This window comes from Agrilus planipennis, unplaced genomic scaffold (assembly GCF_000699045.2).
Source record: "Agrilus planipennis isolate EAB-ADULT unplaced genomic scaffold, Apla_2.0 scaffold3, whole genome shotgun sequence".
NCBI classification, from domain to species: domain Eukaryota; kingdom Metazoa; phylum Arthropoda; class Insecta; order Coleoptera; family Buprestidae; genus Agrilus; species Agrilus planipennis.
Window position 1 is genome coordinate 3,725,685 of NW_020442460.1, and position 15,394 is coordinate 3,741,078.

The window sequence follows — 15,394 nt, forward strand, 5'->3', positions numbered from 1 at the left end:
AAGAATAGGAGAACAGAAGAGTCTATGGAAGTCAATAAGAAATAGACGAGATAGGTTGGTACCACACTTTCTCAGGCATGAAGGTCTAGTAAGAGACATATTAGAGGCAGAAACGGGAGTTAGGAGTAGAGGTAGACCTAGATTAGATTAGAGGTGCGTGTCTAACCAGTCTTAGGATTGACGACCTTATGATAATGGGATCTACGTATTCCATCCCATTAAGTTACTTGTATACCATGAGTTGACTACGTTAATACTCAACAGTTTCTTAAATGCATATGTGAGATTCATAGTAATCAAAGGACAAGAACAAAATAACGTTTGTAATTATAGAAAAACTACAATTTGATGGGATTATTTGGTTTTGGGTTTATGATTTCTCAGTATTCCAATGTGATAGAACAGTTCTGGAGTCAGATGAAAAAGAGGTACACTTTTGTTTCTACTATTTTTGACAAATTGCATCGTGAAAAGTACGTTCATACCTTCCTTCACATTGTGCAAATAGTGGAAACGTTGGAATAATATTTGTAAGAAATTCGTGGGTATTTAAGAGTACTGTTTAATTGCCGTGGACAATGAGTTAGCTTTTAAAATGCTTTTATAAAATACTACGTAGAGAATCCTAGATAATAGCAAAAAGACTGTTGTTCTAAACATTTGATTCTGTTGGACTATTGAATGAGGATAGAATAGAAGAATTTCTCGAAGCTTTTGATTGCTTTCTTGCAATTTCATTGAAATTCTAGCGATACCCACAATAAATAACTAATGCAATCAACTTCTCTCGAAGGTGGACAATGCTCAGGTTCGAGCAGGTTTGTTTGTTTGTGTGTGGAGGAAAATTATCTGGATGATGACGCTTCTTCGTGCCATGAGTCTGCTGCATCCTCGAAAGATCTCCTACACACCCTGAACTTTCATGCCCGTAGCGGGCCAGCGATTTTCTGTTGACTTAGGACCGTCACTCGTTGAGTCACTTGAACTGGTCGATCGCTCGTAGTAACCCCTCCACATTCCTTGTAGTAGAGTAGTAGTAAAACGTACTACCGTACGCACAGACTAGCAGCAGGGTCTGGGTACCTAACCAGCAACAGTTGATATTGTATAATAATATTATGTGGTGTGGTGTGTCGTACACAGTTGGATGTATTGTTCTGAACGTGGTTTATAATGAGAATTATGCAGATATGCACGCCTTTCCACATGCAACGCTCATAACAGTTATTATCCAATCCATTTAAGACGGTTTGCGATTGCATGAAAACAATAATCCAAGTTTCGCGTTCTGTTCGGGATTTTGAGTTAGTTGACAGTGGTGTGTTTTCTTTTTTTGTGAAAAACATTGTCTTAAGTTAGATTGCTCCATGTAATAATTCCCTTTGGTTATTAAAAAATAGTCGTCTTGGTAAGCGTTACTGTTTACTAACCCAACCAGATTTCGCAATTGTGTAAACGTAACATTAACCACTTATAATTGGTATTAGTAGGTATTATTGGGATATGTAGTATCAAGAGGTGTAATGTATGGTGTGAAAAAATGTAAAATATTTAAATGGAAGCGTTAAATGAAGAGGACATAGACCATTTTAAACCAAATCTTTGTTTTGTACCAAAAAGAAGTCCTAATTGTCCTTGTTTTAATGGACCACCAAATAGGTTTAGATACTTCTCGATCACAGTAATTCAATATCACTTTATCATCATAAACGACAAAGATTAAAACATTAGATAGGAGTTCTCTATGGTACGAAACAGATGCTACTCTTAAACTTATCGATGGATTTGGTTTAAAATGGATCTCGGCCCCTAGAACAGGACAATGATAAATGCATTAATAATGACTTTTGATTCAAACTAGACTAATTCCGGATGTTGTTATGCGCCTACCACAACACTCCAATGATGATAGTCCACTTAAAACAATTTGTTGCGATATTAAGTACCTATGACGTATCAATGTGGGGACCTACTTTAAACGTTTAAACTCATTATTATAATTTATAAAGGGGTGTGTCATTTCAATCAAACTTCATGTATTTATAAATTCGTATGTTTGATTGGAGATATGAAGGGGTGAACATGATAATCCCGCATTCATTGTCTTCATATGTTTTTAAGGATCACTTTACTGGACAAGTATTTTTTGACCCACATGCATTTTAGTAGTTATGCTAGCGGCTACAACAAAAGAAAAGTACAATAGCCTTTATTTAATTTATGTTGATTATATAGTGGTTTTCTTATCTTTTTGCGAACACAATGCATTGATAAAGCCACCTAAAGCTGATAAACTACGTATAATATTATTGTATTCACTGTAATATTTACCCTATTGTTTTACCTAAACAACTCCACCGGATAAACAGATAATGCAACCTTTGAAGTACACAAAGAGACTCCCAAAAATCCTGACATAAAAAGACTACAAAGTTAGACAAATTCTTGGCTAGCATCTTCGAAGCAGAGAGACTATAAAACGATTCTGAAACTGTTATACATATAAAACTTTATAGAACAATAATTTTGTATATGAGCATATTATATACTATTGATGAATGCATTGATAGCACTATTATCGTTTAAATATAATAAAGTTGTTTACAAATTCCAAGTGAACTATAATTTTTAACGATATTACGGGCTCTACAAAACGACCTTGTTATCAACAGTTGCAGCTGTTAAATGTGATATGAGTACGCGTAAAATTGCCGATTACTAATAAACATTAGGAGACATAATAAGCTGATCGTTCTTTGTTCGTAATTACCAAATGGAATTGTCGGAACTTCCTGGAATTGATAATGGTTATTTTTATCGAATATGTTTTTCTATGCGCTTAATAGTAGAAACCGCCAGTTACATTTTATATAGGTCACTCGTATTGGGTTGCTTAAGTAAGCAATTTCTCAAGAAAATAGATTTCCAAATCATTCTTGATGAGGGATCATGGTGGCGTCAATTTTTTACCATTTCGTCTGGTATGACTAGGGGCATCCTCAGGATCTTTGCAGTGTCGATGCAAGATCTCCAACGCTGGTGCTTAACTGCTCACAAGGGACATCTTCAGGAACTTCACGTTCTAGATGCAACATCTCCAACGCTGAACTGAACAATTCAGCACCAATGCTGGAGATCTTGAGTTCCTGCAGATGTTCCTTATGAACAGTCCAGCGCCAGCGTTGGAGATCTTTCATCGATAATATAGAGTTCCTGGGGATGCCTCTTGTGATATAAAACGAAACGGTGAACACTTGATGCCACCATGATTCGTCACGGGGATTTCATCAAGAAGATGTGGTTAGAATCCTGAAATCCATTTTCTTCAGACGACAGCTATGAAATCCTAAGTCAATATCTAAGGATCTAAACAATTTCTCGTTGGGTTTTCGCACTTTGAAAACAAAACGCCTCCAAATAATAATTCTTGGATTACTTCAACAGTACACTCTCCAACATTGGAACAGTACCCATCACTATCCCTCCACTTCAATAATACACTCCCCAGCATTAGAACAGTTCCCATCACAATCCCTCTATTTATTCAGTTATGACGTGGCCAACGGTTTGTTCCGGTATTTACTACTCCTTCAAGCATCAGAGGATATTGGGTAAAGCACAGAATAACAAACAGTAACCGTCTTTTTCTTATCAATAGGCTAGACTTTAGATCATGGGTTGAAAAACTCATCACGATCAGAACTTCAATTTGACGATCATTTTCTGGCATAGATAATGAGCATTGAGATCTGGACAGAACAAATCATGCCCTATTGGTGTATCAAAAATAACCGTCGACTATGGACACTTCCTTGCTGATATTGAATTGGTGGATTTGGAAGATAAGGTGGTGAAACTGGAATTATGATAGTCTGGAACACACTGATAAAGCTGCCCTGAATACTTTTTTTATCTTATTTCGAAGACGTGTCTGACTAATAAAACCACATTGTGAAACTTATGTTAGTAGAAGTATTTATAAAGCGAGCAGTGTGGCGCCAATGACCTCTTGCTTCGTTCACGTTTGTATGTTATACAAACGTGTGTATGGCACATTATATGCATATATGTAAACTCATAAATGCAATTGCTGATATATTTGCCTGCTTGCTCTTCACATGTACGAACTCTTGCATCATAACTCGAAGTGTAAAGGAACTCCACTTATGTTTCATTTCCTCGATTTATATGTAGATATCAGTGCGAATAGACTGCTACATGTTGCCACATAATGTTTCATTAAACTCGTGAACATAAGATTCATTATTTACAGCAATTTAACACCTGTTATTACTTGTACAAAAAAAATTCGAGATGGTGAAACCCCAGTGAGTGTTTATTGGAAATGAAACACTTGGAACAAAAGAGAAAACTGGATCTTATCTATACGCTGTGCGTTTAATATTTTGATTCTTTTCCATGAGCTCCTCCACTAGAGACTAACTGAGACATCACAGAAGAACGATTTGAGATTGTTGACTAACTAAGGTCCAGCTTCAGTTTGTGTTGACTATTTTCGTTTAAACCTGCTTCGTTAATGGACGTCCCTAATCAACTAGCTTATTGGTAATAGAGTTTGAGGTGATTCTGTCGATGTATCTCTCTCCTTCCTTCTTTGCGAAATAAGTTTTGTCAAATATCTTTTGCCGAGTAGTATTTAAAGGAAACGGAACTTTATTACAGTGTAGGCCGTTTGTCATGAACAAGGTTCATAAATTCCTGAATGTGGTAAATGGCAATGTCAACAATTAAGTCACAGACGGCGGTGTCGGGCGTTTAGCTAATGAGACGATTCCTTGCGAGCAAGTCAGTGACCCTTCTTTCGACAAATGTGGTGTTTTAATTTAGAGCTGACAGAAGGATAACATGTGCAACAAACCGTGCACATGCGTAAGTAAGCAGCAGCTCTCTTTATTTACTATGCTCATAGAGTCGAATAATCAAGTGTTCATGGCACAACTAAAATCCACGCACACGATTCACAAAACTCGTTCATATCAATATTTTGCAAGAAAAGAAATTTGAGGTATACTCTTCAAGAGTCAAAAGAAAAGTATTGGTGGTAAAAAATACTAAAAAAATCATAAAATTGCAAATCACACCTCGGAACGATAATAGAAAAGTAACTTTTCTTTTAGTCAAAGGATTGATGATCACCTCAGTAATTACCAAGGCTATAAATGCCTGAAATTAAGAATAGTGAGAATTATATATAATAATTATCATCATCATCATCATCAGGTCGTCAGTCCTAAGACTGTTTGGACACGCATCTCCACTTGTTCCTATCCTGAGCTAATCTACCCATTTCCCTAAAACTTTGACATCCTACATCCTTAACTATTTGTGAACAGTAATCTAATCTAGGTCTTCCTCCACTCCTCCTAACTCCTCTGCTTTCTGCTTCTAATACCCTCACTCCTCCTAACTCCTCTGCTTTTTGCTTCTAACCTTTGACTAGCCCTTCATGATGGGAACGGTATCCTACCAACCTATCTCGCCTATTATCTACTGACTTCCAAAAAGTCCTCTGTTCTCCTCATTTCTAACCTTCTCTATCCGGTATCTTCATCATTTACCTGTAAAACCACATTTCGTGTAGAGTGCTGCACTAGCTAAAAATATTGGACATTTTAACATGTCACCTAAATTTTTATTTTTTTTTCGTCAACTATATATTATGTGCTTGCGTAATGCCCAAGCGTCAAACACACTTCAACACCAATAAAAAGTGTTGTTTACATTTCTGAGCACCTACGTACATATACAGACATATTTCGATACAAGAATGCGAAAGAGAACGTTCATCTTTTTTCAGCCATTCTTCCAAGAAAAATTACCAACTCTCCTACGCGTTTACTGGATTTTACGTTTACTGATTTTTTTATGCGGACGATTTCGTTAACACTTGCAATGTAAATATTGAAAAAGTCTACTCAAACCTGTTTCAATAGAGATTAAACAACGATGAAACCCGTTTCTCTTGCTGTGCTATCGGCTATTTCAACAAAAGTATAAGTGAGGTGTACTTACCTGTGTTACGTTTGGAAGAAATTGTGGAAAGGCGACACGGCAACGGTCTCTCATACATTACTCGTCCTTGGACTTGAATTATTCTGCTCCCCAACTGTTTTACCTTTCCATCAACTTGCTAAACTTATTATTAGGATTGAAATATTCAAATTTAATTGGTCTACTCAATTCGAAACCAAAATTATGGGAATTGGAATATATCTCAGCATATGGCATGTAGTTTTAGAAAGTAACGCAGATAAAGTAATTCTCATGGGAACAACAAAACGAGTTTAAAAAATAGATTCAGATAATACCTAGTAATAAAAGAATTTTTCTTTTAAATTTAAGTAAAAATGAGTTAGGTCTGCCCACAGTCCCTTCATGGTTCATTTTCATTTCTCATCTGTTCGAAAACAGGAGCAACTCTTAAGTTGATGTCCTTAACTCAAAAGTGAGCATTCTGGGCACCCATCTTGTGCTGACTTTAGTCATGCCAAGATGATCGTGAAGAATTTTAAAAATGGTTGTATCTGATACTCGTAGCATTTCTGGGAGCTGTTTCTTCTTAAGTGGAGCATCTTCCAGTTTTAATTTTTAGACTTTTTGGATGATTTCTGGAGTGGTCACCTAGATCGGCTGGCCTAGCCGTAGGTATTCAAGAGAGTCCAGTCCCTGTCTTGTTTAAAGAGAGTATACCACTTGTTAACCATGGTTTTATCTGGGCAAGAGTCCCCGTAAATGGATGACATCTCTTCCAATATGGTTTGAACTGATTTTCCTTGCTTGGTTAGGAACTTTTCTCCATATTTCACAATTTGTTCCCGATTGACTTGTTTCGTCGACGATAGTTTAAAGACTACTGACCCAATTAATTAAAACTTGGTATTTATACTAATAATGAGTACCCATTCCGCGAACTTAAAAACGCACCCTCGTATTTCTTATTGACTTCCACAACATCCGCTGTTCTTCCACACTTTCTAGTGCATCCCCGTTTCCGTATGGTCAACCCAACAAATTTTCGACATTAAATCCTTATTTCTCTCTGATTTCCTATGATTATTAAATCCTTAATCCTTCAGTACCTTTCAATGGCAAACTGCTAAGAAAAATTACAAATTGATTCATGATAATAGGCTCATGCGATGCGGTCACTGCGGAAACTGCTAGTTGTATTTCACATCAGACTTTAATTGGGCGAGTAGTATACGCAATTTCATTTATCAAAAGCAGTGAGTATAGGTATCAGTGAAAAACGTTAATTGTAGTTATCAAGGCAGCGTTTGTTGCATTTCGAATAGTCGTAATGGCTTATATACTGCCACGGAAATTACAGAAAAGCGTCTAATTAATGAGTCGCATGCACGTAGGCGTCAAATTAGCGTATCCTGCTTTCACTGTGTTGTTGATGATTTCTCTGTTCCTCTTTCTCACAAGGATTAGGGCGAGGAAGAACTACTGTGTACTGTACACATGCCCTTCTTGACTACTAAATTTGGATTTCTACAATTTTATTTACATGGGAGTAATAACAATAAATGATTAAATATTTTATAATGGGATTAAGATGTTGATTCACAAATGTCAAAAGTGTGATGATATTAAAGAAACTATATTGTAAAATATGATAGTTTCGTATCATTTTCTTTACTGATTCATACTTATTTTTAGGCCAAATTAAATATGCACATATTTACACAGCTTATATACTTCGTATGAACAAATAAATCAACTTAAACATGTCAGTACATGTTTGCGTTGCGTTCTGTAAAAGGTGGGAAAGCGGAAATGATTCGTGCTAAGTTGTCTTCATTATTTTTGCGCTCAGTTTTGAATCAGTTTTTGTTAGATTAAATTTTGTTTGAGGACGTTAAAAATAATCACCTACCGTCTAGTTTCGAGCATGCAAATGTCATGTTTTTTGATTCTATTCGGAAGTATTTTGAAATTTGAATTCTATTTAGTGTCTCTGACTGACTGAGGTTATAGTATAGTTATAAATACGGATATTGATGAAAAGGTATTGATGATCATCCTCTATTTTTTTTTTTTACAAAATCTCCCATCTTCGACGAAACGTCTATCAAATACGACAAATATAGAGGAATGGAAACTGTTAGTGTTTCGTTTCTAACTATTTCCTAAAAGGTCAATTTTTCTCATTTTAACTAGTCCTATCGACCATCTCTCTGATGTTGCTTTTCGTACTGATTAATGCTTTTATTTGATTGCTTAGGTTCATAAGGTTGTGGTAATAAAAGACAACAGACATCAGCTAATTAATCTAAATCTAGCGCTTTACTCAGTGCTGAATTTTTGTTCTGGCATCTAATTTTTCTACTTTTTGGAGATGAATGTGAGTTTCTCATGTTTCATACTTGCTTTTTACAATGTGTTTAAATGGCCCTGTTAGGGAAAATTTAGACCAGGGGCACTTCCTGTCGCAGTCGTGGGATGAATGAAGTTTTGTGAGTAAACCTTTTTTTTGGTAATGTATCACTCTAACCAATGGTACTTTGTAAATACTTGGTGTGAAAACTTGGCACACTGCACAGGTTGATTGACCACATGGTCATTTGTAAATTGAACAAGTCATTTACCGAGGGGGTTTGTTTGATGCCCCACCTGGAACCTTATGGGCCCCTAAGACTTTGCCTGTAATTCCTTTATAGTATGGACAAAGTTCCTTATCGTTTTTGGACTCTGTGGATAACCATAATATGATTCCATCATTTGTTTAGGGTAACACTTGTATATTTTGTAAAAAGATTCTTTTCTAATACGCCTAATGATCTTAGTGCATTTCTTTTCTGGTATTATTTTCAATTGAGAGCGTCGAGCTCTCTCTCAATCAGAGAACTCCAGTTTTCTTTGGCTGAGTTATCTAGATTTTTTTTTGTTCTTTACTTTGACAAAGAGGCGCCCGAGCTTATCTTTTTTAGTTTCTGTTTCATTATTACAATTCTTTGGCCTTTTCTTAATACGCATTTTGCCATCGTTGTTATTGTGTATTTATATTTAAGTGTAATTACACAAACATATAAACCACAAAGTAGGTACTTGAAATTTTGCTTGCCAATAAATTTCTTCCTATTTTATGGTTAATCTTTGATAAATATCCAAAAGCGTTTGCTAAAGTGTGATTTTTAGCTATTCCGTTTATTTTTTAGAGTTGGAGTTTATTTTTTTTTTTCGTATGGCTTGTGTACGCTTAAATCGAGGCGGTGACGTAAGTTTTAAAATAACACCCGTGCCCGCATGATTGGAATCGATCTTAATTTCAAATTGAATTTTTTTAAATTCATACTGAACAATCGCATTATTCAGTTGACCGAGCAGAAGGAATAACTTAATCGTTCCGAGGAATATTTTCGCGTAAATCTGAATTTAACATAAACTGTATTTCCTGGACACATGACTAGCAGAGTCACGTGTCACCGTGTCTTAAAAATACATTTCTCTTAGTCGATCTTTTATAATTATTTTTCTTAATTGGATACCAGACGAAGTCATACCCATATTTGGACCAGGACCTACCTGACTCCAAATAGAGGTTGGTTAAAATAATCTTCTTTGGATAATCAGAAACGTTACGCTTAAAACCTTTGGGTCCTGTCAGACAATCGCATTTGGTTCGGTTGGGACTACCCCGCATGGTTAGGTAGATTACTTAGTTTGACCCTGATCAAACTATCTGACTTTCTAGGTCACATCAGAAATGCAACGTCTTAAGACATCTGGGCCTAATAGGCAGCCAGATTTGGTCAGACTGGGGCTACCCTCCTTTGGTTACACAATCTGACCTTGATCAAGTTATCCAGTCAGAGCCTTAAAGGAGCATGGCGTAGAAAGATTCAGATAGTTTATCACCATTAAGATTAGATCAGGCTAAATGAGGCATAGCTCTAAGGGGTTGAAATGGAGTGTCCACATCAGAGTCATATTGATCTTAACAGAGCATGCTGTAAATGGGTGTTGCTGCTGAGCCCCTAATTAGGGTCATATATAATATTCCATAATCGGAGATGTTCTAGTAAATTCGGCCTGTATGGTAATAAGGTCTGCCCTAATTTTCCAGTCAGGTGGAAATTGTTCACCGTCCAGTAGATACGAATAGGTAATCTAATACCTATTAATAATTTCAGAGAAAATTAGATGCTTACTTTACACATCTTCCTTATTCTTTCTACTCCAAATGCATTGATTTATCCGACCTCCTCTTCCAGATTTTACCAGTAAATCGGTGTCCAGGAGCAAAACCCGTCGTGGCTTCGTTTGCAGGGTATATGACCCCTTATAACTCAAGAAGTGTGATTTTCTTGAAAAATCAAAAAACATCTCTCGAATGTGACACCTCATTCGGCCTTATTCCTTAGGATCTGATTGTCGCAAATTCTAACTTTGCGTGCGTCCCTAATACATGCTCTCATAATTTCATTCAAATTAATTCAATACTGGCTGCGCGTTGAACATCATTAACAGGAAAAAGAAACTTTTGGGTGTTTTCCCTCACATTAGCTAGTACTTCTGGTGAGCGGTCAGTCCCTTTAGATTACGTAGAAGGGTAGGGCAGAAGGCCTTCTTCAACCTCCTTTTTGGAACTGTGGGAATGTGTGTGTGTGGTGATTGGAATGACAAAGATGAGACAGACGAAATGAAGATATAAGAGGGTGAATGATTGTCTATGGATTGTTACTGCCCCAGCATTTGCTTAAGTAATTACAGGAAAACTTGGATCAAGGCAGATGGACCCGGAATCGAACCGGCGTCCTCCCGAATGCTAAGCAATGGTCTAAACCTCTAGGTCATGCCGTTTGGTGTGAGGTCTTGGAGAAAATTAGATCTCTCACCTCATTCACTCTTTCTAGCCCCAATACATTACTTTATCCAACTTTGTCAGCAAACATCTTTAAAATGACTTCCAAACATGCGTTATGAGAATAGAGCGTCATTAATGATCAACCCAATTTTTAGGTAACCATGTTTTGGTCAAATGAAATGTAGAGTAACCATCCGATGTTTTAGCCAGTAATGAAATACGTATTCAAAACAACAAAAGTTGCAGATTCCTTGTTTTATTGTCACTATTTCGTCATATTAAAAGCCAACAACGCAACAAAGACGGCTTATGAAGTATTTGAGTCATGAAAATGATTCATCATTAACAACATTATACTAGGTGTAGTACGTATTTGTGTCATGTATGACATATTCGTTATATGTAGAGACAATTATAAAAGCAAATGAAAACAATGAGTTTAGATAACCTAATGTGTTCGCAGTAGTTCAATGGAATTACATAAACGCGGCTCATTCACAGAAATTTAAAATTCTAGTTTCCTTGAAAATGTAGACGGTGGTATATGTATAATTTAAAATGGTTATAAATGGAAGGATTTGAAAAATGGTGAAAGGTTTAAGATTGGATTTATCGTTAGACGAATTCTGCCTTTTCTTTATTTATTTTGAGTTGGAAAATTACATAAAAGATGCGTTCAGACATCAAAATTATCAACTTATTGCTTGCCTTATCGTTAAGGCATATGTATATTGTATTATTATAGTATCTTCGAAGGGAGGATTGTTGTAGAGCTCCCTTATCGGTGATTGAGTTAGCTTAGCAATTTTTGTTAGTTTGTTTTTTGATAAAATAACAAGTTATTAGTCATCCAAACGTGGATGTTCTGTTTACCATCTTCTCCAGTTTAAACATTCTGGTGACTATACTGATGGCGATGGTGTAGATGAAGCATGCAATATACATATACAAATTGATCTTTCTAAAGGACTCCATATGCCCATGCCACAGAATCAGCATGCCAAGAATGGTCTTCCAGGCTCCTGCTGGAACCTATTTAATTATCATGGTTATCAATACAACAGTAGTTGCGCGTTGCGGTCGGAAAAATTTCAGTTAGTCGAATCGAATAGGGATATTGCACGCCGATTGTTAACGTTTTTAGATAGCAAGCAAATCTTATCTTCAAAAGTGCCGATCTATCATGAAACTGTATGAAGTATTCAGTGAATTGATACACGGACCATCTGCAATTAAAATATATCAGAAAGACGGTACCGAATCCTGTAAAAATGAAACAAAATCGTTTGGCACCAAAAACAGATTCAGTTTTTGGGTAATGTTGTCGTATCCTGTGCTTCATATGTCATATCAGTAGCATACCATGATACGAAGACGAAACACATTGAAGATTCTATTTGCTTAGCATAACGAAAGATTTGCAGATAAGCAGAGGACACGGCAGCATTTTCCAGAAACTCAGTTTTAAAAGCTTACAAGAAATTAGTCAGCTTTGTCTGAAGGAAATTCAACTCATTAGAGTGAGCTAGTAATTTCCTTCCCACGCGGCATTGATCAGTCTCAAATTTTCCTGCTAATGTCATTATGGAAGATTCAGGGAGTGATAATGGCTCAATCTATATGAAGGATGAAGTTAGTATGTTAGAAGATGCTTTAGTAGTAGTTTTAGTACCTTCATATTCAGTTTTATATATTTTTTATCATTCTTACGTCAGATGTACTACGTGCTCCTTTCTGTTTCTTCTACTGAGCAACTTTTGCGGTTTGCGTATTGAGAATCTACATCAATGCCTCCTTTGTAATTATACATAGAGATATAATTGTGTGTTCTTATCCAAACAAACGAGATGACCATGAACGATTGGTTTAATAAATTCTAGAAATCTACGTGATGTAGTAAAGGTAATCATCATTTATCCGATTGGTGAAGCATCTTGTCGCTTCAAGGGTTTCCAAGAATGAGTTCTGCCCTTTGATATTGTCGATTTTTCAGTTTTGAAGCTGAATCTCGTCTATTCATCTAGTGTGTATCTGCATTTCGCTCATGACTCTCACTCATCAATTAGAATTCAATGTAGCAGCTTCAGGGATTGTCATTAAAGCATATTTTTTCAAAAATGTTCAGAACCCGAATTTCCTTATTTTTCATGTGGTTCATATAGGTATGTATGCATGTATGTGTTGCTCATGTAGTACCTGTCCAAGTTCACGAGGAAGAGAGATGCCAAATCACAATATTGAATAGCTTTCACTTGTTAGAGGAAGACGGAGCTCGGCGTCGTCTCTCTACAGCTTTTGCTTCATTCCACGGCCAACTTCGTTCGCGCAACAATGCGCACAACAAACACTTGTCAGTCAGAGTTTGTTATCCGTTGTAGCTAGATCGGTTTCGGAATTTTCTGTTCAAAGCCGGTGGATCGGTTTCGCGTAATTCCAAAGGTAGTCTTCCACCAACCAATTCCTCAGTCCTTCCCAGTACCATCCATTTTCGTATTTTGGTCCAAAGTGTTTTATTTACTTTTGAGGATAAGTGCCATGGATATTCCTGAACCACTTCCTTTCAACGTTGTTTACAATTTGCAGGTAGGAACAAATATTAACCGAACGTTACAGCTACTTGCGAGCTTTGCAAAAAAATGTCATGCTTCCAATTTACTGAGCTAACTCAAAGATTCGCTCAGAAATGTGAACAATTATCTTTAGGCGTTATNGATACCTTTTTAGGCATGAAGGTCTAATCAGCCACATATTAGAGGTAAAAAAAGAAGTTAGGAGGAGTAGAGGTAGACCTAGATTAGATTCATCATCATTATAAGGTCGTCAGTCCTAAGACTGGTTGGACACGCACTTCCACTCTTTCCTATCCTGAGCTAATCTTCGCATTTCCCTGAAACTAGAACATCCCACTTCCTTTAACTATTTGCCAACAATAATCTAATCTAGGTCTACCTCTACCCCTTCTGATATTCATTTCAGCCTCTAATGTGTCTCTGACTAGACTTTCATGCCTGAGAAGGTGTCCTACTAACCTATCTCGCCTATTTCTTATTGACTTCCATAAAGTCCTCTGTTCTCTTATTCTTTCTAATACCTCTTCATTTCTAACCGTCTCTATCTACGCCTGTAGATTAGATTCCTGTTCGCAAATTGTTAAGATTGTGGGATGTTCTAGTTTTAGGGAAATGCGAAGATTAGGAAAGGGTGGAGATGCGTGTCCAATCAGTCTTAGGACTGACGGCCTTAAGATGATGATTGACTGTGAAATGAAAAAAAAAATTATAAAATATATGTTGAAAAACAAAAAAAAACAGACATATTAGAGAGAGGCGGCACTGTTTAGGGAATCAAATTTATTAGAAATTTAGTAGATTATTCCTAATAAACCGAGAAAGCGGCACGCACATTATAAATCGTTAATTTTTTTTGTGTGATCTACTAATAAAAAGGGATATAAATTTTAAAATTAATACTGTTTTACCTTTACGTGTGGTTATGAATTCGGCTCATACAATTATGTGTTTTTTAACGTGGTAGACAATTTTTAATGTAACCTTCGTGCATTGTTTGCACGAAATTAATGGTTTTATTGCGTTTACGCTTTAAAATATTCAATCGAGCAGGTGACCTACACGAGTTCGAAAAGGTGTGTTAACCTGACGTGTATTGTTGGGAGTCACTATCAGTAAATGAACGACCTTCTCAGTGAACTTGACTCATGAATTTAATTTCCTGCGATTAGAAATACAATTGGTAATGGCTTGATAACGATCGTTTGAAAATGTTTCAATAAGACCCATGTCACACCAGCGTTTCAAAAAAATGCAACTCATTGAAATGTTATTATCAAGAATGTTCCAAATTAATTGATATTGTGTAGGCATGTATGTACATGATATAATAGTAAAGTCGAAATGTTTATGCCTAATATTGAAAAAAGAAGTTTCCATCTCCACAGGATTCCTAATTGAAGGAAACAGTTGTGTTTGGAATCCGGCTCGTATATGTCTACGAATTCATTTCATCTTGGGGCAGTTTTCATGAAACTTTACTTGCAAAAGCTTTTGAAATCAGTTAGGTTATAACAGACTGTCTTGGTCACGGACTAGGTCTTGCTCACATACTTCTAGTCTTGGTCTTTATCCTGCTGATATAGTGTCGATCATGTCAAACCAGCGTTTCAAAAAAATACAACTCATTGAAATGTTATTATCAAGAATGTTCCAAATTAATTGATATTGTGTAGGCATGTAAGTACTTGATATAATAGTTAAGTCGAAATGTTTATGCCTAATATTGAGAAAAGAAGCTTCCATCTCCACAGGATTCGTAAAGGAAGGAAACAATTGTGTTTTGGAATCCGGCTTGTATATGTCTACGAATTCATTTCATCTTTGGGCAGTTTTCATGAAAACTACTTGCAAAAGTTTTTGAAATCAGTTAGGTTATAACAGACTGTCTTGGTCATGGACTAGGTCTTGCTCACATACTTCTAGTCTTGGTCTTTATCCTGCTGATATGTCAAACCAGCGTTTCAAAAAAATACAACTCATTGAAATGTTG

At 36.3% G+C, this 15,394-nt stretch overlaps 1 protein-coding gene across 1 annotated transcript in view; it reads left to right on the plus strand.

Annotated features, from left to right (window-relative positions):
- The first annotated feature begins 1,071 nt into the window (after positions 1–1,071).
- Positions 1,072–15,394, plus strand: part of LOC108740838 (ataxin-1) — a 98,993-nt gene continuing 84,670 nt past the window's right edge. The window contains exon 1 of the mRNA XM_018475334.2: positions 1,072–1,408. The gene's annotated coding sequence lies outside the window, so the exon portion shown is untranslated. The remainder of the gene's footprint in view (positions 1,409–15,394) is intronic.